This window comes from Lolium perenne, chromosome 6 (assembly GCF_019359855.2).
Source record: "Lolium perenne isolate Kyuss_39 chromosome 6, Kyuss_2.0, whole genome shotgun sequence".
Classification (NCBI taxonomy): Eukaryota; Viridiplantae; Streptophyta; class Magnoliopsida; order Poales; family Poaceae; genus Lolium; species Lolium perenne.
The window spans coordinates 25,090,880-25,114,661 of NC_067249.2; the positions used below are offsets into that span (position 1 = coordinate 25,090,880).

At 38.7% G+C, this 23,782-nt stretch overlaps 1 long non-coding RNA gene across 3 annotated transcripts; it reads right to left on the reverse strand.

The window, feature by feature from the left end:
* Window positions 1–17,358: 17,358 nt before the first annotated feature.
* LOC127308564 (uncharacterized) lies at window positions 17,359–19,790 on the reverse strand. Of its 3 annotated transcripts, none has more exons than XR_011746568.1 (5): window positions 19,152–19,790; window positions 18,521–18,633; window positions 18,130–18,433; window positions 17,860–18,039; window positions 17,359–17,741 (listed from the first exon to the last, which is right to left on the reverse strand). It is a non-coding gene; the product is annotated as an uncharacterized lncRNA (long non-coding RNA). The 3 variants fall into 3 exon arrangements; XR_007856671.2 differs by having other exon boundaries at window positions 17,884–18,039; window positions 18,521–18,661; XR_007856670.2 differs by having other exon boundaries at window positions 18,521–18,661.
* Window positions 19,791–23,782: the final 3,992 nt, after the last annotated feature.

Sequence of the window (23,782 nt, forward strand, 5' to 3'; positions counted from 1 at the left end):
CACTCATTGGAGAAGTGACCCACAACTCCACATTCATAGCAGTTGACGGTGGACTTGTCTTTGGGGATGATGGGGGTAGCATTGCTTCCAGTCCTTGGGGCAGTATTGGTGTTGTTGTTGTTTCCATTGTTGTGGCTGTTGTTGGGGTGGTTGTTGTTGTTGTTGTTGTTGCCTCCGGGCTTCGGGGGTCCTCCGTTGTTGTTGGTGTAGTTGGGGCGATAATTCTGGGCAGGGGGCTTGTTGTATCTTGGGGTAAATCCTCCAGAGGAGTTGTTGCGGTACTTCTGGGTATGGTGGGGTCCATTCTGGTTCATCATTCTGCGCTTGCGGTTCTCATTGGCCTGATGCAGCTTTCCTTCCATCTGTATGGCTGAGTCCACGAGGGCTTCCAAGTCAGCGAACGGAATGTTCACTAACACTGTCTGCATCTCATCGTGCAGTCCGTTCAGAAATCTTTCCTTTCTCTTCTCATTGGTGTCGGTCTCATCCGGGGCGTACCTTGACAGAGTGAGAAACCTGTCGCGGTATTCCACCACGGACATTTTTCCTTGCTTGAGTTCACGGAACTCGTCTCTCATCTTCTTGATCAGTCCTTGGGGCACATGGTACTTGCTAAACTTCAGCTTGAAGTCTTCCCAGGTCATCATCTGTCCTGCATTCATTGCACGGGCACTTGTCCACCAGGCTCTGGAAGGTCCTGACAGATAGTGGGTGGCAAACAGTACTTTTTCTGCGGCTTCAACTCCCGCAACTTCGAGGTTGTTCTCCATGGTCTGGAGCCAGTCATCAGCATCAAGGGGCTCTTCTGTCTTGTTGAATACCGGAGGGTTGGTGTGTTGAAAGTTCTTCAGCTTCGATCCAGGGTGATCATTGTTTCCATGGCCTTGATTGTTCTGAGCTATCTGTTGCAGTGCGGTAATGTTGGCTTGGCGTTCAGCTCTCTCGACTTCTCGGTCTGCCATCATCGTCTGCAGCAGTTGCATCATGGCATCTTGGGTGGCGTTGCGGGTTGGTGGGGCCATCTAAACATTGATGTAGATGATAAGATAAGAGGAAAATTTCTATGGTTTGTTTGGTTAAAGTTTAAAAGTTCATAACTTGAAAATTTGAGTAGTGTTGCGGGGGTAAAAACCAACAACACTTTTTCATTCATACCAAGCATCATACATTACAAAGCTAACACACCGGTGGTTTGAAGAACCATTCATCGCTCTACGATACAAGGGGATCCTGATACAACTCACACATACGAAAGTGCTTTAAATGATACTACTCTTCAGGAGGAATACTTCGTCTTCACGGGTAATGTGCTTGGCGAAAAGCGAGGGCGTTGTCCAATTCCTTGCGGGTCTTGTACAGCATGAAGTCGAGGTGTGCTACATAGTGATTCATCTCCGTGTGCGGGGGCATGGTCATTGGTCTTCCGGTGGGGTCATGTCTTGGGTAGTAGATGAAGCGCGTGTTCTTAATCTTGTTCTCATTTTGTCCACACAGACGAGAAATTGCTTCTTGCATAGCTCTGACTAGTCCTTCCTTCCAAGTGTTTCCCGTTACAGAAAACCATATGGTTTCCCATATTGGGGTTCCAGGCTTCCTTCGTATATCGGCAAAAACTTCCCACCGAGGTGGTCCTCCGGAGTGATTGTTGAGGGGTGTTCCGAAGAACTCGGGGTACGGGCGTCCTAGATAGTCCACTAGTTGCTTCAAGTCTTTCTCGAACCTCAGGTTTCCCCCGTGACCAAGCTGATAGAACTCCCATTTGTACTCCATCTGTGAAGAATTATGATGAGTAAGTTAGAGAGGTGAGTAGTGTGCCAAAATTTTATGTAGTAGTATAAGAAGAATAGAGCATAACTTTCTTATTTTGAAAAAGATCTCAATGATAAGAGGGAGAATAAGTTTTCTTAAATAGTCACTTCATTTGTTTTGAAACTAAAATTTTCAGACGTCCATTCTAACTAGGGTCTCCTAAGGTCAACAATGGCTCTGATACCAACTTGTCAACACCCGGATTTTTAAGTCCAGATGCCTATTATGCCATTCATCGCAATCCCAGGAATATTGTTTTTGCGAGACATAATAGATTGATATCACAACACATCATTCATTACATACCATAATCGTCTTACAAATAAAGGATCACATGATCCAGTCTCATTACAATAATAGAAGTTCTATTTATTCATTACATAACAGAAGCGAAAATAGCGTAGTAGTAGTCCATCTATTCCACAGGCAACTGTTGACGTCAGGAGTGATCCTAGTTGTCGTAGACGTCCTGCTGTACTTCTTCCGGGTTCTGGTACTCGTCTTCATAGTCTGGCCATTTGAATAGCCAGGGACACAGCCATGAGTACTTTAAAGTACTCGCAAACTAATACTAAGGTAAATACTATCAACTATAGTAAGGGGGTTCTAAGCTCTAGTTTCATTTGCAGAAAGCCAGTTTTATTTCATAAGCACTTTTAATATTCAAAACTTCTTCATTTGCTAAACTCAAGTGGGAACATTAGTGTCATTCCCACCACTCAGTGGGGATTCAAAGTCAAAATCACCTTTCAATTCAAATCACAAGTCACCATTTTTAGAAAAGTTCTGATGACGGAACAGTATGGCCTTTCCAACTGTCCATAACCGAGGACGCGGCTATTCGAATAGGTTTAACTCTGCAGAGGTTGTACACTTGTGCCACAACAATTGCAATAGTTCGTCGAGTAATCGGCCCTGATTTATCGTACGCAGTACGCGAACTACCAATCCTAACCTTTCATTTACATATTCTAGTATAGGCACCTCTCCCCATGAGCTTGGCCTCCCAGTGAAGACACGCGGTCAGCCTGGGAACTGCACAGGGCTTGGGCCGGACATTCACCTCACGTCATTTCACATCATTTCACCAGTACGGAGGCAGCCTCGGCATAACCCCTATGATGCTTGTTCAGAGGGAACCCATACTAAAATACATAAGTTTCCAGCTAAGCCTTACCCAGATTCAGGTATTGTGGGGGTACTTGTAAAATTGGAATGGTATCGCATCCGAACCCAACCATCAGTGTTTTTTTAAAATTCACCAAGTCATTCACCAGTCATATTCACCTTCAAAATCTCTCAATAGAATGACTCATCATCCCAAAGTTTTCAAAGTCACTTCAATTCACAAGTTCCCAACTAGAGTAGTCACTTTTAATATTGAGCACTAGCAACTAGTTATGAGGGGTGCTAAGTATCTTGGAGCTTGCTAGGCTAAGTGTGATTCTCTTGTACTACTCTATAATTCAACCAAGTGAATCATAAATCAAAAAGTAACTTTGATAAATAAAATCAAGTAAAGCTTGTAAAGTAAAAACTTGGGATAGGTTCATAAAGTAAAATGTAAGGGTGCCTTGCTCTTATAGAGCTTTGCACTCTGCAAGAATATAAACTTGCAACCAAAATGGTTTGCATTAGTCTAGCTTGCATTGGTAATAGCTTTCCTTGGTTGGTGATGTGATCAAAGTTCTCTTGCTCTTCCTCTTGGTAGAAAACCTCTTCCTCTTGATAGTCTCCGGTACTAGCGTCTATAAACGAATACGAGGATACAATCACCATTCAACACTTAAGTATTCTTAATTAGCCTTAATGGCTCACACAATTGATCTAGCATCATTACTTAACATTTATCCAACAATTATTCTAGGGTTTCCTTATTTAACATTAGGAAAATAATTTCCTCTCATTGAAAATTTGAATTAAGGTTTCTCTTTGGTTTGGAGAAATAATTTCCTTTCATTGAATTCTTCTTAAGATTTAATTTCTCTTATGAATAATATATGACCTAGGTTGACCAAAGTCAACCTCTTCATACTTATCATTTGAGAAAAATGATTTAAATGAGGTTCCATACCTCATGCAATTTAATACTAACATGGTAGTGATTTAATGCCACCAAATAACTCAATATGAGATTATATAGACCATGGTCACTACCTCATGTTGAATTACTTGAGAACAAGATTTAAATGAGAGGAATACCTCTCATATGATTTAACACATAGTTGTAACTAATTTAAAAACTACTATTGCGGTGATTTAATATTCTCAAATAACCAGGGATGATCCCATGTTGACCAAGGTCAACACTTCACACTTAGTATTTGAGAAAAGTGATTTAAATGAGATTCATCATCTCATGTGATGTAATTAACCTTTGGAAAATTAAATACTATTTAGATTTAAATTCTACAAGTGAGCAAGTATGAGCCTCAGTAAACAAAGGTCAACTCATTACTTCATATCACTTGAGAAAGGATTTAAATGAGGTGCTACACCTCATAGATTTAAATTTCTAAAATTTGGATAAAGTTTAAATGGACTAGTATTGACTACATAGCCAATATTTTGATTCTAGCCCATGATCATGTACAGAACATATCTCATATTTTTACATAATAAATTAGGGTTTGTTAAAATTGAAATATTGCAATTGGATTCACTTCAAAATTAAAATTGGTTGATTTTTAAGATTTATTTGAATACTGAAAAGTCTCTGTTTTGTTATTTTTGCTATTCAAAATCTACAAAACATATGAGGTTGAATCCAGTGAGGTTAGCTAGATAATTTCTTAGGCTTTCTAATAATATAAAGTTTATAGCGGGAGAGGTGGTGAGAGGGGAGGAGATGTTGTGAAGAAATGGTGCTCGGAGCTTCTCTATTTATAGCGGGAGAGGTGGTGCCGCGGGTGCTGAGAGAGGTCGTCCATGGCGTGGCCGTTCCAGGGAGTGAAGGGGCAGGCTAGGATGTGTGTCGTGTAGGCGATGGCTAGGCAGAGCTAGCGCGCGTGATGGCACGTCAAATGGGGGTCTGTGGCGTGCTAGCGACGGTGGCGTACTTGCAGTACCACGGCGGCAGAGCGTGGATGATCTCTTCGTCTACGGCGCAGGCGACGGCCAATGGCGGTGTCTGGCGAGGTGCTGGCAGGGTGTGGAGGGTGCACGCGCAAGTGGAGGGGAAGGGAAGGACGATGGCGCTCGGACGGGGCAGCGTACTGGCGCGTCCAGTAACGTGCCAGTGCACGCTCTGGCGCGCCCAGACGTGGTGATCACGCCGTGGCCAAGGCTTGTCGTCCATGGTTTGGCGTTGGGATCTTGTCCAGCAGGCTCAGTACTTCCTAGTGAGTCTAGTTGACAAGGTTAGATGGATCAGAGAAAGGTGTTGAGGTAGGGTGGCATGGTGATGTCTCCCATGGCCGGCATAGGTGAGGTTGTGATCATGTCTCCCCTTTTTTCATCAGAGCAAGGCTTGCTTAGGTGCAGAGAGGGTACCAGTAGGTTGATGATCACTATGGGAAAGAGGTTTAGGCTAAGAACCAGAGGATAATAGAGTGTATGCAAAGTCTGAATTGATGCCTGCCAAGTGTTTGACAAAATGGCCGCATGAATTTTTTTGTGGAATTTTGGAAATCTTTTTGGTGAATCTCATTCTTATATTTAATGTGATGGAAAGGTGGTGGTGGTGTTCATTTTGGTGAAGTTTTGCAACAATTCAAAGAGTGGGTCATCTTCACATAGTTTCAAAGTCCCTACTTGTCTCCTCTATTCTGGTCAACCTGGTCAACATCAGTACTAATGGTCAACATGAAAGTTGTTCACCATCACTTGGTATTGGATGACATGGCTTTGGTTGACCAAGGTTGGTTGAGGAATCAGAAGATAAATGGGTGCAAAGTGGTGAAGAAAATAAAAAGGGGACATATGACCATTATCATATGTGAATTGAATTTGAGATTTCCTTTGATTTGATTCTTGTTTCTTTGATGCAATTGTGTTTGTTTATCATATATAAGAGTTTTACAAACAATAGATCAAGCAATGGTGGCCTTGGTTGAAGATTTGCAAATTTGGCTAAGTGTGTATGTGAGTGAAAATGGGATTTTCTCACCATTTGATTTCTCTCCATTTGATTTGACTTTTCTTGACTCTAATGTGATTCTTATTAGTTTAGAAACATTTTAAGACCATTGAAACCAATTCAAATGGTCTTGCTCAAAGATTTGCAAAAATGGCCATAACACATAAGAGGTGATATGTCAAATTTCATTATTCTTGTAAATTGTTCCCCTTGCTTTACTTGGGCATGGGTTAGGGTTAATTTAGTGTTACATTAGGTTTGGAGATGGTTTCACATCATTTGGTCAAGGTTTAAAGTCATAGGTCAAAGTTTGGTGAAATGGGTATGTGTCACATATGCCTCTATGCATATGTTGCATTTGATTTTCAATTTGACTTGGCTTGACCCAATTGGTGTGGTTGAGTGTTGAAATGGTATATAGGAGTGATCCCACCATTCACAACATGTATTAGGGTTAAGATTCTTAAATTCACATATTTGCTATTTTACTCTCATATGCCTCTATGGCATTTTTAGTTTCTTTTTATTTTCTTTTGTTTCACTTTGGATTTGGTTTGATAAGTGCTAGATAAGGTGTATGAAGGTTTTCCAAACCTTTAAGCAAAGCAGAAAAGCTTAGGGTAAAGTTTTATAAAAATAGCCACATGCACATATGCCTTTTTCTTATTTAATTTCCTTTTATTTTATTTTAACTTGGGTGATGAAAAGAGGGGTGAGGTTTAGGGTTTAAGATCACTTCAATTACTAATAACAAGCAATCATAGCAATAGCACAAGAATTAAGCAAGATCACTATGTATCCTACTTAATTTAATAAAAGTTTTTGTTGGTTCCAAAATTTGGAACTAGGGAAATTCATTTGTTTTGTTTTAAACTTTTGGGATGTTACATGTCCCCAACACACCTAATAGGTGCACTAGTTCGGCGAAGAGATAGTGAAATACAGGTGGTATGAATAAATATAAGCAGTAGCAACGGCACCCGAAAAGTGCTTTGCTGTCCAGGACTGGCGTGTGGTTGATGGTGGTAATATTGCGGACAGTACAGATACAGTAGAGCAGTAAACAAGCAGCGATAGCAGTATTTAGGAACAAGGCCTAGGGATCATACTTTCACTAGTGGACACTCTCAACTTTGATCACATAACAGAATAAATAGATAGATGCTAGACTCTACACCCTCTTGTTGGATGATGAACACCACTGACTGTGTAGGATTACACGAACCCTCAATGCCGGAGTTAACAAGCTCCACAATATTCAGTGTTCATATTTAAATAACCTTAGAGTGCAAGATAGATCAACATAACCAAATAGATCACATCAATACCATCATAGTGATAGTTAACTTCACAATCTACAAGAGATCACAATCATAAACTACGCCAAGTACTACATGATGCACACACTGCCACCTTTACACCATGCAGGAGGAATAGAGTACTTTAATAACATCACTAGAGTAGCACATAGATGAATAGTGATACAAAACTCATATGAATCTCAATCATGTAAGGCAGCTCATGAGATCATTGTATTGAAGTACATAGGAGAGAGATTAACCACATAGCTACCGGTACAGCCCCGAGCCTCGATGGAGAACTACTCCCTCCTCATGGGAGACAGCAGCGGTGATGAAGATGGCGGTGGTGTCAATGGAGGAGCCTTCCGGGGGCACTTCCCCGTCCCGGCGGCGTGCCAGAACAGAGACTCCTGTCCCCCAGATCTTGGCTTCGCGATGGCGGCGGCTCTGGAAGGTTTCTCGTACCGTGGCTTTTCCGTGTCGAGGTTTTAGGTCGAGGGGGCTTAAATAGGCGAAGAGGCGGAGTCAGAGGGTCTAAGAGGCGATGAGATGATAGGGCGGCGCGGCCAGGGCCTGGGCCGCGCCGGCCTACCTCCTGGGCCCACCAGGGCTCCCCTCTGGCGACTCTCGGGTGTTCTGGAAGCTTCGTGTATTTCTAAGATGCTGGGCGTTGATTTCTTCCGATTCCAAGAATATTTCCTTACTAGGATTTCTGAAACCAAAAACAGCAGAAAACAGGAACTGGCCCTTCGGCATCTCGTCAATAGGTTAGTTCCGGAAAACGCATAATAATGACATAAAGTGTGCATAAAACATGTAGATATCATCAATAATGTGGCATGGAACATAAGAAATTATCGATACGTCGGAGACGTATCACACAACAATTGCCAAGTATCAAATTATTCAAGACATTCTACCAATTACCACATGTAGCATTTCCCGTTTCCAACCATATAACAATTTAACGAAGCAGTTTCAACCTTCGCCATGAACATTATGAGTAAAGCCTAAGGACATATTTGTCCATATGCAACAGCGGAGCGTGTCTCTCTCCCACACAATGAATGCTAGGATCCAAATTTATTTAAACAAAACAAAAATAAAAACATACAGACGCTCCAAGTAAAGCACATAAGATGTGATGGAATAAAAATATAGTTTCACTAGAGGAACCTGATAATGTTGTCGATGAAGAAGGGGATGCCTTGGGAATCCCCAAGCTTAGATGCTTGAGTCTTCTTGAAATATGCAGAGATGAACCACCGGGGCATCCCCAAGCTTAGATCTTTCACTCTCCTTGATCATATTGTATCATCCTCCTCTCTTGATCCTTGAAAACTTCCTCCACACCAAACTCAAAACAACTCATTAGAGGGTTAGTGCATAATCAAAATTCACATGTTCAGAGGTGACATAATCATTCTTAACACTTCTGGACATTGCACAAAGCTACTGAAAATTAATGGAATAAAGAAATCCATCAAGCATAGCAAAACAGGCAATGTGAAATAAAAGGTAGAATCTGTCAAAACAGAACAGTCCATAAAGACGAATTTTTTAGGGGCACCAGACTAGCTCAGATGAAAATGCTCAAATTGAATGAAAGTTGTGTACATATCTTAGGATCACTCACGTAAATTGGCAGAATTTTCTGAGTTACCTACAGAGACTACTGCTCAAATTCGTGACAGCAAGAAATCTGTTTCTGCGCAGCAATCCAAATCTAGTATGAACCTTACTATCAAAGACTTTACTTGGCATAACAATGCAACAAAATTAAGATAAGGAGAGGTTGCTACAGTAGTAACAACTTCCAAGACTCAAATATAAAACAAAAGTGTAGAAGTAAAATCATGGGTTGTCTCCCATAAGCGCTTTTCTTTAACGCCTTTCAGCTAGGCGCAGAAAGTGTGTATCAAGTATTATCAAGAGATGAAGCATCAACATCATAATTTGTTCTAATTATAGAATCAAAAGGTAACTTCATTCTCTTTCTAGGGAAGTGTTTCATACCTTTCTTGAGAGGAAATTGATATTTAATATTGCCTTCCTTCATATCAATAATAGCACCAACAGTTCGAAGAAAAGGTCTTCCCAATATAATGGGACAAGATGCATTGCATTCAATATCCAACACAACAAAATCAACGGGGACAAGGTTATTGTTAACCGTAATGCGAACATTATCAACTCTCCCCAAAGGTTTCTTTGTAGAATTATCAGCAAGATTAACATCCAAATAACAATTTTTCAATGGTGGCAAGTCAAGCATATTATAGATTTTCCTAGGCATAACGGAAATACTTGCACCAAGATCACATAAAGCATTACAATAAAAGTCATTGACCTTCATCTTAATTATGGGCCCCCAACCATCCTCTAACTTCCTAGGAATAGAAGCTTTGCGTTCTAATTTCTCTTCTCTAGCTTTTATGAGAGCATTTGTAATATGTTTTGTAAAGGCCAAATTTATAGCACTAGCATTAGGACTCTTAGAAAGTTTTTGTAAGAACTTTATAACTTCAGAGATGTGGAAATCATCAAAATCTAAACCATTATGATCTAAAGCAATGGGATCATTGTCCCCAATGTTGGAAGAAATTTCAGCAATTTTATCACAGACAGTTTTAGCAGTTTTAGCAGGTTCCGGCAGTTTTGCAGGCTTTGCATTAGAAGTGGAAACATTGCCAACACCAATTATTTTACCATCGATAGTAGGAGGTGTAGCAACATGTGAAGCATTAGCATTACTAGTGGTGGTAATAGTCCAAACTTTGACTACATTGTCTTCTTTAGCATTTTCTTCTTTTTCCCACCTAGCACGCAATTCGGCCATCAATCTAATATTCTCATTAATTCTAACTTGGATGGCGTTTGCTGTAGCAAATGACTTAATATCTTTATCTTCATTAGGCATAACTTTCAATTTCAAAAGATCAACATCAGCAGCAATACTATCGACTTTAGAAGCAAGTATATCAATTTTCCCAAGCTTTTCTTCAACAGATTTGTTAAAAGCAGTTTGTGTACTAATAAATTCTTTAAGCATGGCTTCAAGTCCAGGGGGTGTATTCCTATTATTGCTGTAAGAATTCCCATAAGAATTACCATAACCGTTACCATTATTATAAGGATATGGCCTATAGTTGTTACTATAATTATTCTGATAAGCATTGTTGTTGAAATTATTATTTTTAATGAAGTTCACATCAACATGTTCTTCTTGGGCAACCAATGAAGCTAACGGAACATTATTAGGATCAACATTAGTTCTACCATTCACAAGCATAGACATAATAGCATCAATCTTATCACTCAAGGAGGAGGTTTCTTCAACAGAATTTACCTTCTTACCTTGTGGAGCTCTTTCCGTGTGCCATTCAGAGTAATTAACCATCATATTATCAAGAAGCTTTGCTGCGGCGCCTAGAGTGATGGACATAAAGGTACCTCCAGCAGCTGAATCCAATAGGTTCCGTGAAGAAAAATTCAGTCTTGCATAAAAGGTTTGGATGATCATCCAAGTAGTCAGTCCATGGGTTGGGCAATTTTTAACTAAAGATTTCATTCTTTCCCATGCTTGGGCAACATGCTCATTATCCAATTGCTTAAAATTCATTATGCTACTTCTCAAAGATATAATTTTAGCAGGAGGATAGTATCTACCAATGAAAGCATCCTTACATTTAGTCCATGAATCAATACTATTCTTAGGCAGAGATAGCAACCAATCTTTAGCTCTTCCTCTTAATGAGAAAGGAAACAATTTTAATTTTATAATGTCACCATCTACATCCTTATACTTTTGCATTTCACATAGTTCAACAAAATTATTAAGATGGGCAGCAGCATCATCAGAACTAACACCAGAAATTTGCTCTCTCATAACAAGATTCAGTAAAGCAGGTTTAATTTCAAAGAATTCTGCTGTAGTAGCAGGTGGAGCAATAGGTGTGCATAAGAAATCATTATTATTTGTGTTTGTGAAGTCACACAACTTAGTATTTTCAGGAGTACCCATTTTAGCAACAGTAAATAAAGTAAACTAGATAAAGTAAATGCAAGTAACTAATTTTTTTGTGTTTTTAATATGGAGATCAAGACAGTAAATAAAGTAAAGCTAGCAACTAATTTTTTTGTGTTTTGTTTTAGTGCAGCAAACAAAGAAGTAAATAAAAGTAAAGCAAGACAAAAACAAAATAAAGAGATTGGAAGTGGAGACTCCCCTTGCAGCGTGTCTTGATCTCCCCGGCAACGGCGCCAGAAAAAGAGCTTGATACGCGTACATCACGCGTCCGTTGGGAACCCCAAGAGGAAGGTGTGATGCGTATAGCAGCAAGTTTTTCCTCAGTAAGAAACCAAGGTTTATCGAACCAGTAGGAGCAAAGAAGCACGTTGAAGGTTGATGGTGGCGGAGTGTAGTGCGGCGCAACACCAGGGATTCCGGCGCCAACGTGGAACCTGCACAACACAACCAAATTACTTTGCCCCAACGTGACAGTGAGGTTGTCAATCTCACCGGCTTGCTGTAACAAAGTATTAGATGTATTGTGTGGATGATGATGTTTGCAGAAAACAGTAGAACGAGTATTGCAGTAGATTGTATTCGATGTAAAAGAATGGACCAGGGTCCACAGTTCACTAGTGGTGTCTCTCCCATAAGATAAATAGCATGTTGGGTGAACAAATTACAGTTGGGCAATTGACAAATAAAGAGGGCATGACCATGCACATACATGTTATAATGAGTAGTGTGAGATTTAATTGGGCATTACGACAAAGTACATAGACCGCTATCCAGCATGCATCTATGCCTAAAAAGTCCACCTTCAGGTTATCATCCGAACCCCCTCCAGTATTAAGTTGCAAACAACAGACAATTGCATTAAGTATGGTGCGTAATGTAATCAACAAATACATCCTTAGACATAGCATTGATGTTTTATCCCTAGTGGCAACAGCACATCCACAACCTTAGAACTTTCTCACATCCTTGTCCCAGATTTAATGGAGGCATGAACCCACTATCGAGCATAAATACTCCCTCTTGGAGTTACAAGTAAAAACTTGGCCAGAGCCTCTACTAATAACGGAGAGCATGCAAGATCATAAACAACACATAGATGATAGATTGATAATCAACATAGCATAGTATTCCATATTCATCGGATCCCAATAAACGCAACATGTAGGATTACAAATAGATGATTTTGATCATGTTAGGCAGCTCACAAGATCTAACAATGATAGCACAATTAGGAGAACACGACCATCTAGCTACTGCTATGGACCCATAGTCCAGGGGTGAACTACTCACACATCACTCCGGAGGTGACCATGGAGGTGAAGAGTCCTCTGGGAGATGATTCCCCTCTCCGGCAGGGTGCCGGAGGCGATCTCCTGAATCCCCCGAGATGGGATTGGCGGCGGCGGCGTCTCTGGAAGGTTTTCCGTATCGTGGCTCTCGGTACTGGGGTATTCGCGACGAAGACTTTAAGTAGGCGGAAGGGCAGAGTCGGAGGGCTGACGGGGGCCCCACACGCTAGGGCCACGCGGGCCCCTCCTGGGCCGCGCCGCTCTAGTGTGGCGGCGCCTCGTCGCCCCACTTCGGTTCCCTTTCGGTGTTCTGGAAGCTTCGTGGAAAAATAGGCCCCTGGGCGTTGATTTCGTCCAATTCCGAGAATATTTCCTTACTAGGATTTCTGAAACCAAAAACAGCAGAAAACAGCGACTGGCTCTTCGGCATCTCGTTAATAGGTTAGTGCCGGAAAATGCATAAATATGACATAAAGTATGTATAAAACATGTGAGTATCATCATAAAAGTAGCATGGAACATAAGAAATTATCGATACGTTGGAGACGTATCAAATACTGTGCTGTCATGTTTTACGACTCTTCACACAGTTTGACATAAATCAAATCCCAGATCATTGCATCAATAAGCGATGGACCAAAGAATATAGAGAAACTGAATTACTCAAACACAAGAAAAGAATGATTGATGAAGGGGCAGGGAGTGAAAGCTCACAGGTATCAATGAGGTATGCAATTGTAATGAACAAGGTGTCAGACTTGTGCGCAGAAGTATGCAAAGATGCCGACAACAGCAAAGAGTTCTTGGAGGAGAATCAAAAACTTCAAGAGAAATACACATTGAAGCATAAAACACAACCTGCACAAGGAGCTCCGCCTCATCAAGAACCACTGAAAGATCCGCCAATAAGAAGCAACAAATCAGTAGACAAAGGTGAAAGACTGAAAAGGCAATCAGAAAAGAACACAAACAAGAAGAAAGCAAAAAAAAATGCTGATGATAAAAGTGATCTTCCTTGATTGATGATTTTGGCTATATGTAATCATTTTGTGAGGTTATACACATTAATCTATGAGGTGCAACAAAGCATATTCTGTGTGTTGGTATACATTAGTTTATGATTGTGATTCCTATGTATGTCCAGACTATTATATATGGGATTCATATGTATGTCCAGACTATTATTATGAACTTTATTTATGTCCAGAGTACTATATATGTGGAATGTCAGATCATCAATAAATGATAGATTGAAAATTAGTTGTAAAAAAGCATATTATGAGCGATAAAACAACGATTAATTTATTCATCGAACATAATGCAAAAAGGCCTTCCCTTGATATCAAACATAATGCATAAAGATGATCCATAAAACAACCATATAGTTTTCATAAAAAAATATTTCTTGACCCTGCTAAAATTTGTAAGAAAAGAAGATTGTTTACGATGAGACAACAAGGAAAATTTATATTATGATACATAAAGAGTTAGATTTCATTGACGTAATAAAAAATATTATAATTTGAATAATTGCAAAGAAAAAATCAAAATAAATGCAAAAAATATGGAAAATCTAGCATACGGTGTTAAAGAAATTGCATCAATTTGTCATCTAAAAAATGAAAATATTGAATGAATATAGTGTAAATTCTGAAACATTGGTATCTCTTTTTATTTCTTGCAATGTAATAATCGTAGCAATAAATGGAACAAAACTAGTGTTCTAAAGGAACAAACCACATGGCTGAGAGGAACAAACGACAACAACATGTTGGAACAAAACTTTGCGATTACTAGGAACAACATAACAATTTGAAGGGAACAAAAAGTAGGGTTGTGAAGGAACAAAATCTCATGACTACGAGGAACAGAAAGTGGGATCACATGGAACAAACATGAAAACATGCAAGTGACAAAAAAAACCAACATGAAGAACAACTTTTGGGATGATTTGGAACAAACATGATAATATGAATGGAACAAACAAAGGGTTGTGAAGGAACAAATCTCATGACCAGGGATATGAAGGAACAAAACCACATGATAGGTAGGAACAAAAACAAAAACATGTTGGAACAAAAACCTAAGGAACAAAAACACATGATTGGGAGGCAACAAATACAATACCATATTGGAACAACCTATGTGACTGCATGGAACATAAATAGTAACACATTGGAACAAAACTAATGTTCTAAAAGAAACAAACCACATGGCTGAGAGGAACAAACGACAGCAACATGTTGGAACAAACTTTTGGGATTACTAGGAACAACATAAACAATTTGAAGGGGAACAATAGTAGGGTTGTGAAGGAACAAAATCTCATGGCTAGGAGGAACAACAAAGTGGGACAACTTTTGGGATGATTTGGAACAAACATGCTAATAAGAATGGAACAAACAAAAGGGTTGTGAAGGAACAAACCTCATGACCAGTGAAATAAAAGAACAAAACCACATCATAGGTAGGAACAAAAACAAAAACATGTTGGAACAAAAACCTAAGGAACAAAAACACATGATTGGCAGGAAACAAAAAATAGTACCATATTGGAACAACCTTTGTGACTATATGGAACCAAAAATAGTAACACATTGGAACAAAACTAGTGTTTTAAAAGGACCAAACCACATGGCTGAGAGGAACAAATGATAACAACGTGTTGTAACAAACTTTTGGGATTACTAGGAACAACATAACAATTTGAATGGAACAATAGTAGGGTCGTGAATGAACAAAAACTCATGACTAGGAGGAACAGAAAAGTGGGATCACATGGAACAACATGATAACATGCAGGTGAAAAAACAACATGTTGGAACAAAACTAGTGTTCTAAAAGGAACAAACAACATCGCTGATAGGAACAAACGACAGCAACATGTTGGAACAAACTTTTGGGATTACTAGGAATAACATAACAGTATGAAAGGGAACAATAGTAGGGTTGTCAAGGAACAAAAAATCATGACTAGGAGGAACAGAAAAAGTGGGATCACATGGAACAACATGATAAGATGTAGGTTAATAAAAACACCAACATGTTGGAACAACTTCTGGGATGATTTGGAACAAACATGATAATATGAATGGAACAAACAAAAGGGTTGTGAAGGAACAAACCTCGTGACCAGGGATATGAAGGAACAAAACCACATGATAGGTAGCAACAAAACCAAAAACATGCTGGAACAAAAACCTAAGGAACCAAAAACACATAATTGGGAGGAACCAAAGACAGTACCATATTGGAACAACCTATGTGACTGCATGGAACATAAATAGTAACATATTGGAACAAAACTAGTGTTCTAAAAGGAACAAACAACATCACTGATAGGAACAAACGACAGCAACATGTTGGAACAAACTTTTGGGATTACTAGGAACAACATAACAGTATGAAAGGGAACTATAGTAGGGTTATGGAGGAACAAAAAATCATGACTAGGAGGAACAGAAAAAGTGGGATCACATGGAACAACATGATAACATGTAGGTTAAAAAAACACCAACATGTTGGAACAACTTCTGGGATGATTTGGAACAAACATGATAATATGAATGGAACAAACAAAAGGGTTGTGAAGGAACAAACCTAATGACCAGGGATATGAAGGAACAAAACCACATGATAGGTAGCAACAAAAACAAAAACATGTTGGAACAAAAACCTAAGGAACAAAAAACACATAATTGGGAGGAACCAAAGACAATACCATATTGAAACAACCTATGTGACTGCATGGAACATAAATAGTAACACATTGGAACAAAACTAGTGTTCTAAAAGGAACAAACAACATGCTGATAGGAACAAACGATAGCAACATGTTGGAACAAACTTTTGGGATTACTAGGAACAACATAACAGTTTGAAGGGAACAATAGTAGGGTTGTGAAGGAACAATAAATCATGACTAGGAGGAACAGAAAAGTGGGATCAAATAGAACAACATGATAACATGTAGGTTAAAAAAACACCAACATGTTGGAACAACTTTTGGGATGATTTGGAACAAACATGATAATATGAATGGAACAAACAAAAGGGTTGTGAAGGAACAAACCTCATGACCAGGGATATGAATGAAGAAAACCACATGATAGGTAGTAACAAAAACAAAAACATGTTGGAACAAAAACCTAAAGGAACAAAAACACATGATTGGGAGGAAACAAAGATAGTACCATATTGGAACAACCTATGTGACTGCGTGGAACATAAATAGAAACACATTGGAACCAAAATAGTGTTCTAAAAGGAACAAATGACATGGCTTAGAGGAACAAACGACAGCAACATGTTGGAACAAACTTTTGGTATTACTAGGAACAACATAATAGTTTGAAGCAAATAGTAGGGTTATGAAGGAACAAAATATCATGACTAGGAGGAACAGAAAAGTGGGATCACATGGAACAACATGATAACATGTAGGTTAAAAAAAACCAACATGTTGGAACAACTTTTGGGAATATTTGGAACAAACATGATAATATGAATGGAACAAACAAAAGGGCTGTGAAGGAACAAACCTCATGACCAGGGATATGAAGAAACAAAACCACATGATAGGTAGGAACAAAAACAATAACATGTTGGAACAAACCCTAAGGAACAAACCATATGATTGGGAGGAAACAAAAGACAGTACCATATTGGAACAACCTTTGTGATTGCATGGAAAAGAAACATGATAAACACAACTTGGATTACAGTTGTACCAATAAGATAAAAATATGAAGGAAACACAACTTGGGTTGTGAAATAAACTAGGGAATACATGGAACAAAAACTAAGGTTGTGAAGCAAACAAACATAGTGTTGAGAATAAATTAATGAAGAAAAGTAAAAAAATAACAATTATTACAAGTTGAAGAAATAAAAATAGCAATCTTCTTGAAATACAACACTAAAAAAAGATAAAAAATTATTACAAAAAAGTAGAGAAAAAACTACTATTATAAATAGAAAAAATCCTTGTCTTCCTAAATAATATGAATATCCAGTCCTATATAACTTCTATTTGCCACCACCCTGGCAATGAATAAGTCTCCTGGGAATATACTATTGTCCACACGTAAATCAGCCCAGTGTTCAAGGAAAATGATAGTGCCATCATCTCTTATTTTGTAAGTTCCTTGGACAGAATATTGATTGTATGCATAAATAGAATCACCCTTCCTTGGTAGAACAACATTATTTTTGATAGCTTCGATTGGAACTACCTACAAAATCAAAAACAAAAAAAATCTTTTCTCAAAACTAGTGATGACAAAAAAACCTAGAATAAAAATTTAAAAATAAGAATAACAACAACAATTGTAAAAAAAGAAAAAAAATAACCCAACAGGCGTATTCACTACTCACAAGCCTGTGAATAATGAAATTAGGTTCATTGTTATGATAATTCAGACTCCTCATATACTCCCTATAACGAATGACTAGTCTGTTCATTTCTGCTTGGGAAACATCCGTTGCTTCCATGAAATAAGTACTATAGAACGCTTCTTCACAATCAGCATTCTAACAAAGAAAAAATATGTCCTATAATTAGTAGTGAAAAAAACAGAAAAAATTGAAAAATTAATAATATAAAGATTCAAATAAAATTACCATGGAATCCAAACCAATATTTTGGTTGATCTATTCCAACATGAACGGAGACATTAAAGATGTCTTCATCTTCATCATATGAAAACTTTATTGTATCTCCAGCAGTGATACGAAATGCTTCTAACAAGGACAAATAATATGGTCCATCTATTGAAAAGTATGTATCGCAATCTTCCAATAATAGATGATGTGTTGTGAAGTCATCATCAGGTGCCTCCAAGTGGGGAGTTGGTCTACCTACAACTTTCATGATTTTTGATGGGCATAAAAATTTAATCCTTGTATAGTAACAGCAAGGGAGAATCTGCATAGATTTTTTTAAGAACAAATAAGATAAATACAAAAAAAATTATGAAAATAAATTATGAAACTTTTATCAAAAAATACATACAGAATATTGTTCGAAATCTTCTGGCAACATCTTGACAGAAAACTCTGTACAATATCTAGATGGTCGGGTGCACAAGTTTCTGGGTTGGGAGCATTCCGAGCATGCAGCCATACCTTCAACAGTGAAATTTTCAAAACAAGGCTACACAAAAAAGGAAACATATTAAAAATAGGAAAAATATCATACAAATAGTTCTTATTACAAGTAACATAAGGAGCAAACACTGAATTTGCGCAAATGAGCGGCAAAAACATATGATGAAGTGACAAAAGATATGGTAACAAGAAGACATATTTTTTAAGTGGAAAAATGATCTAATATTAGAAGACATTATGCGATCAGGAAAAAATAGAATTCCCTGCAGTGATCTATTTTTAGAAGGAAGTATGTGGTGGAGAAAAATAATAAGGCACTATGCATGGTGTGTGCTTTTTTAGAAAGCAGTGTGTCAACACAAAAAAAAGATGCCCCACAAAACTAGTTCAAAAAGGTACAGTATACTTCACACATACAACTAATTGAGTGATGATGCGGTGAATTAACATTGCTTACAAAAACATCAGTACATATGATGCGGTGAATTAACATTGAAAAAACGAGTGCTTACAAAAAACATCAGTAAAAAACTTACAAAAGGAGCACAAGGAGCGCAAAGGAGCACCAGCAAAAGAGATATGATGAAGTGACGAGATACAGTGACGAGTAGACATATTTATAGTGGAAAAATGGTCTATTATTAGAAGACACTATGCGGTTAGAGAAAATAGAAAGCATTGTGCGGTGAGAAATAATTAGAAGAATTTGTATGGTCATCTATTAGATAATACTATGTGGTCAGAAAAAATTACAAGACATGTTCTCATCTATTTTTTAGAATGTGTTATGCGGTCAGATTAAAGAAGCTCCATGCGGTCAGAATAATAATTTGTGTGCGGTCATCTATTTTTAGAAAAGCTCCATGCGGTCAGAAAAACTCCATGTGGTGATATATTTTTAGAAGGCACTATGGGGTTGGGGAAATTAAGAAGGCACTATGTGTGAGAAACCTATTTTTAGATGGCATTGTGCGTTCAGGCAAGATGGCACTGTGCGATGCATTCACATTTCATATATATTTGCATAAATGTTAAATGAAAAATGTCTTTGCATTTGGAAACGAAATTAAAAAAATTCATCCTCAAAATGAACGGAGAGCCATGATCATGAACATACTACACAGATTACACAATCAATTCCGAAATCATCGCTCAAAAAACGGGAGCGGCTTTGAATTTTGTCAATGCTGAATCTCATTCAATGCTGACAGAGTCCGGAGGCTGATTATGAATGAGACTCAGAGTCCGGAGGCTGATTATGATAAAGCCGCTCCCGTTTTTTGAGCGATGATTTCGAAATTGATTGTGTAATCTGTGTATTATGTTCATGATCATGGCTCTCTGTTCATTTTGAGGATGATTTTTTTAAAATTTCTTTTCCAAATGCAAAGACATTTTTCATTTAACATTTACGCAAATATATATGAAATTTGAATGCATCGCACAGTGTCATCTTGCCTGAACGCACAATGCCATCTAAAAATAGGTTTCTCACACATAGTGCCTTTTTAATTTCCCCAACCCCATAGTGCCTTCTAAAAATATATCACCACATGGAGTTTTTTGACCGCATGAAGCTTTTCTAAAAATAGATGACCGCACACAAAGTATTATTCTGACCGCATGGAGCTTCTTTAATCATGTCTTGTAATTTTTCCTGACCACATAGTATTATCTAATATAGATGACCATACAAATCCTTCTAATTATTTCTCACCGCACAATGCTTTCTATTTTCTCTAACCGCATAGTGTCTTCTAATAATGGACCATTTTTCCACTATAAATATGTCTAATCGTCACTGTATCTCGTCACTTCATCATATCTCTTTGCTGGTGCTCCTTTGCGCTCCTCGTGCTCCTTTTGTAAGTTTTTTACTGATGCTTTTTTTAAGCACTCGTTTTTTCAATGTTAATTCACCGCATCATATGTACTGATGTTTTTGTAAGCAATGTTAATTCACCGCATCATCACTCAATTAGTTGTATGTGTGAAGTATACTGTACCTTTTTGAACTAGTTTTGTGGGGCATCTTTTTTTTGTGTTGCTTTCTAAAAAAGCACACACCATGCATAGTGCCTTATTATTTTTCCCCACCACATACTTCCTTCTAAAAATAGATCATTGCATGGAATTCTATTTTTTTCTGATCGCATAATGTCTTCTAATATTAGATCATTTTTCCACTTAAAAAATATGTCTTCTTGTTACCATACCTTTTGTCACTTCATCATATGTTTTTGCCGCTCATTTGCGCAAATTCAGTGTCTGCTCCTTATGCTACTTGTAATAAGAACTATTTGTATGATCTTTTTCCTATTTTTAATATGTTTCCTTTTTTGTGTAACCTTGTTTTGAAAATTTCACTGTTGAAGGTATGGTTGCATGCTCGGAATGCTCCCAAGCCAGAAACTTGTGCACCCGACCATCTAGATATTGTACAGAGTTTTCTGTCAAGATGTTGCCAGAAGATTTCGAACAATATTCTGTATGTATTTTTTGATAAAAGTTTTCATAATTTATTTTCATAAAAAGTTTCTTTGTATTTATCTTATTTGTTTTTAAAAAAATCTATGCGGATTCTCCCTTGCTGTTACTATACAAGGATTAAATTTTTATGCCCATCAAAAATCATGAAAGCTATAGGTAGACCAGCTCCCCACTTGGAGGCACCTGATGATGACTTCACAACACATCATCTATTATTGGATGATTGCGATACATACTTTTCAATAGATGGACCATATTATTTGTCCTTGTTAGAAGTAGATTCTTTTATATATGCATCAGCAATAGATTAAGAGGTCTCGAGCGCAAGTGCATTTTTCTTGTTATGTTAGCGAGGGCACTGCCTTGTTGTCCTAAGTAGCAGTGTGGGAGCAGCATGGGCAAAAAAAGCTGATCTCAAGTGGCTGGACAGATCAACGCCGTGTTGGATGCCTTCTAGGCGTGGCTCGCCAACCTCCGATGGTAGCTTACAGAAGTGCTATTTTCCCAATGGGTAAAAATAGGCGACGCAGGAAAGAGAATGATTCAACTTATATTTTCGTTTTATTTTTTACATGTATGCATTATATTTACATGTACGACAAGATAATAAATTAAAATGGCCGTAGCAATGCAGAGGCATTCAACTAGTGTGCATAACATGGAGTGTCATTTCAGATGAAGGATCAATATTCAAAATATTCATTTTTAAATTCCACAGCATGCGTTATCAACATAACTAAAGAAACTGAAGGGATTCTGATTTAAAGCATGGTCAAGTATTGCAGCTACATGCCAAGGCAATTCTAAAACTTGAAAGGGGATATTCAGTCCATGGGAAGAACAAAACCAGAGCATATTATTGCATTTATTAGGGGTTTGGTTAGCAGAAGTAATGTTTGTAGTCCAGGGTAAGCTACCGATATCACACCTTAGCATATTAATTACACGCAGAAGTATAATAGGCATGCCGTTGCTAATTATTGCAGATATAGTAAAATCAAATGTCATTCTATATTGGTTTCATTAACAAGTGATTCTAACACAGCATATGAGAAGCTAATGGTTGAAGCCAACCATTTTAGAGCCAGGTTTGGAAATAACCAACTGCATTTAAATCTACAGGGACAAGTATGCATGTTGGTGAAAAATACAAAAGTAGCAACATGTTCTTTTACCAGACCTGCAGTAAAGTTAATTCACTAGCAGCTTAGAGTAGAACAAAGCGTTGTGTGGTAGGAATGGCACACGAGCCATGCTGCCTAACAGACAAGTGAGTTTCCGAGATACTCCCGAGAGTTCACGATGGAGAGTAAATACAAGCAAAGCCAAGAACAGCCTTATTATCTTAGCAGTGGACAAGGGTCATAGAACCAGCCGTGCTACATCACTTGTCAAGAACATGAATAGAGTTCCAGCAAATTGGTTCTATTTGACAAACCTAAGTGGTGCTAACAATCCTAGAACCTTAATCAAGCAAGTCAAGAATGTGCGCGCGGTCCAGATATCAAACACCGGCCCAAGTAAAGGATGAACGGAATCACAGGACAGAACCTTACCGATCACGGGCACAAAACCGCGAGATGCGGTCAGTGCGTCTTGGACCGGATCGGCTGCTTCTGGGAAGCGAGCTTGTAGATCCAGAACACCTGCAACGAGCAAGCAGAAAGAAGGCGTAAAAGGGGTCAGGTCAAGCTAGTGGATCGAGGGACGAAGGGGGGAAGTACGGGGTGGATGGGAAACCAAATCGGTGGGGAGTTGGTCGCTTACGACGGCTAGGACGTGAGCGGCGCCGAGCACGATGACGAACAGTGGCACGGAGTCCAGGACGTGGGAGCCGGCCCCCGGCTGCTGCTGCTGCTGAGGCATCGTCGGCGGCGATGGGGGGCAGAGGTTTCTGTTTTGCTTGGATCGGAAGGAAGGGGAAGAAGCCTTGCAGTTACAACGACGCTTGCGACACTTGATTGGGCCAGAATGGGCCGTATTCGGTGAGACTGGGCTCCTAACTCGCAATTTCTCGTTTAGACGGCACCCAATTGCTCAAGGGAACGCTTCCTGGGCCAGGCCCATTTACCTCCGCCTGTCTTCGCTCGCACGCCTTCCCCTTCCTTCAGTCGCTGCTCCATCTGTAGATGATGTGCTCCGGTTTTCTTCAGTTTTTTCTTTTGACAAATATTCAGATTCTGAAAAAATGTTTAAATCGAACAAAACTAAAATTTGAAAAAATTTCATATTTGAAAAAAAATAATCAAACCAACATTCAAATTTGAGAAAATTTCAGATTTGAACAAAATCCGAATTTAAACAAATTTATAATATGCACGTTTTTTAAATCAGAACAAAAAAAATCTGAATTTTTTTTTCGAAATCAGCAAAACCAACACAGCAAAAACCAAAAAGAAACAACCAAAAACGAAAAAAACCTCAGAACCCCCAAAAAAACGGAAAACAAAAGGGAAGCCCGTACTTACTAGGCACTAGTGGGCCGGCCCACCCCGTCCGTCGCTTGAGCGGGAGCAAATCACTCCCGCAATGAGCGGCGAATAGGGATTGCCGTCACGACATGTGTTTTTTATTTGGCTGTGCGCCGGTGGCGGTGCCTACGCGCGGTAACATCAACAGGGCCTTGAGGTCTGAGCCCATCAGGCCAGCCAGGCAGCCACGGCTTAGCGTTTTATTG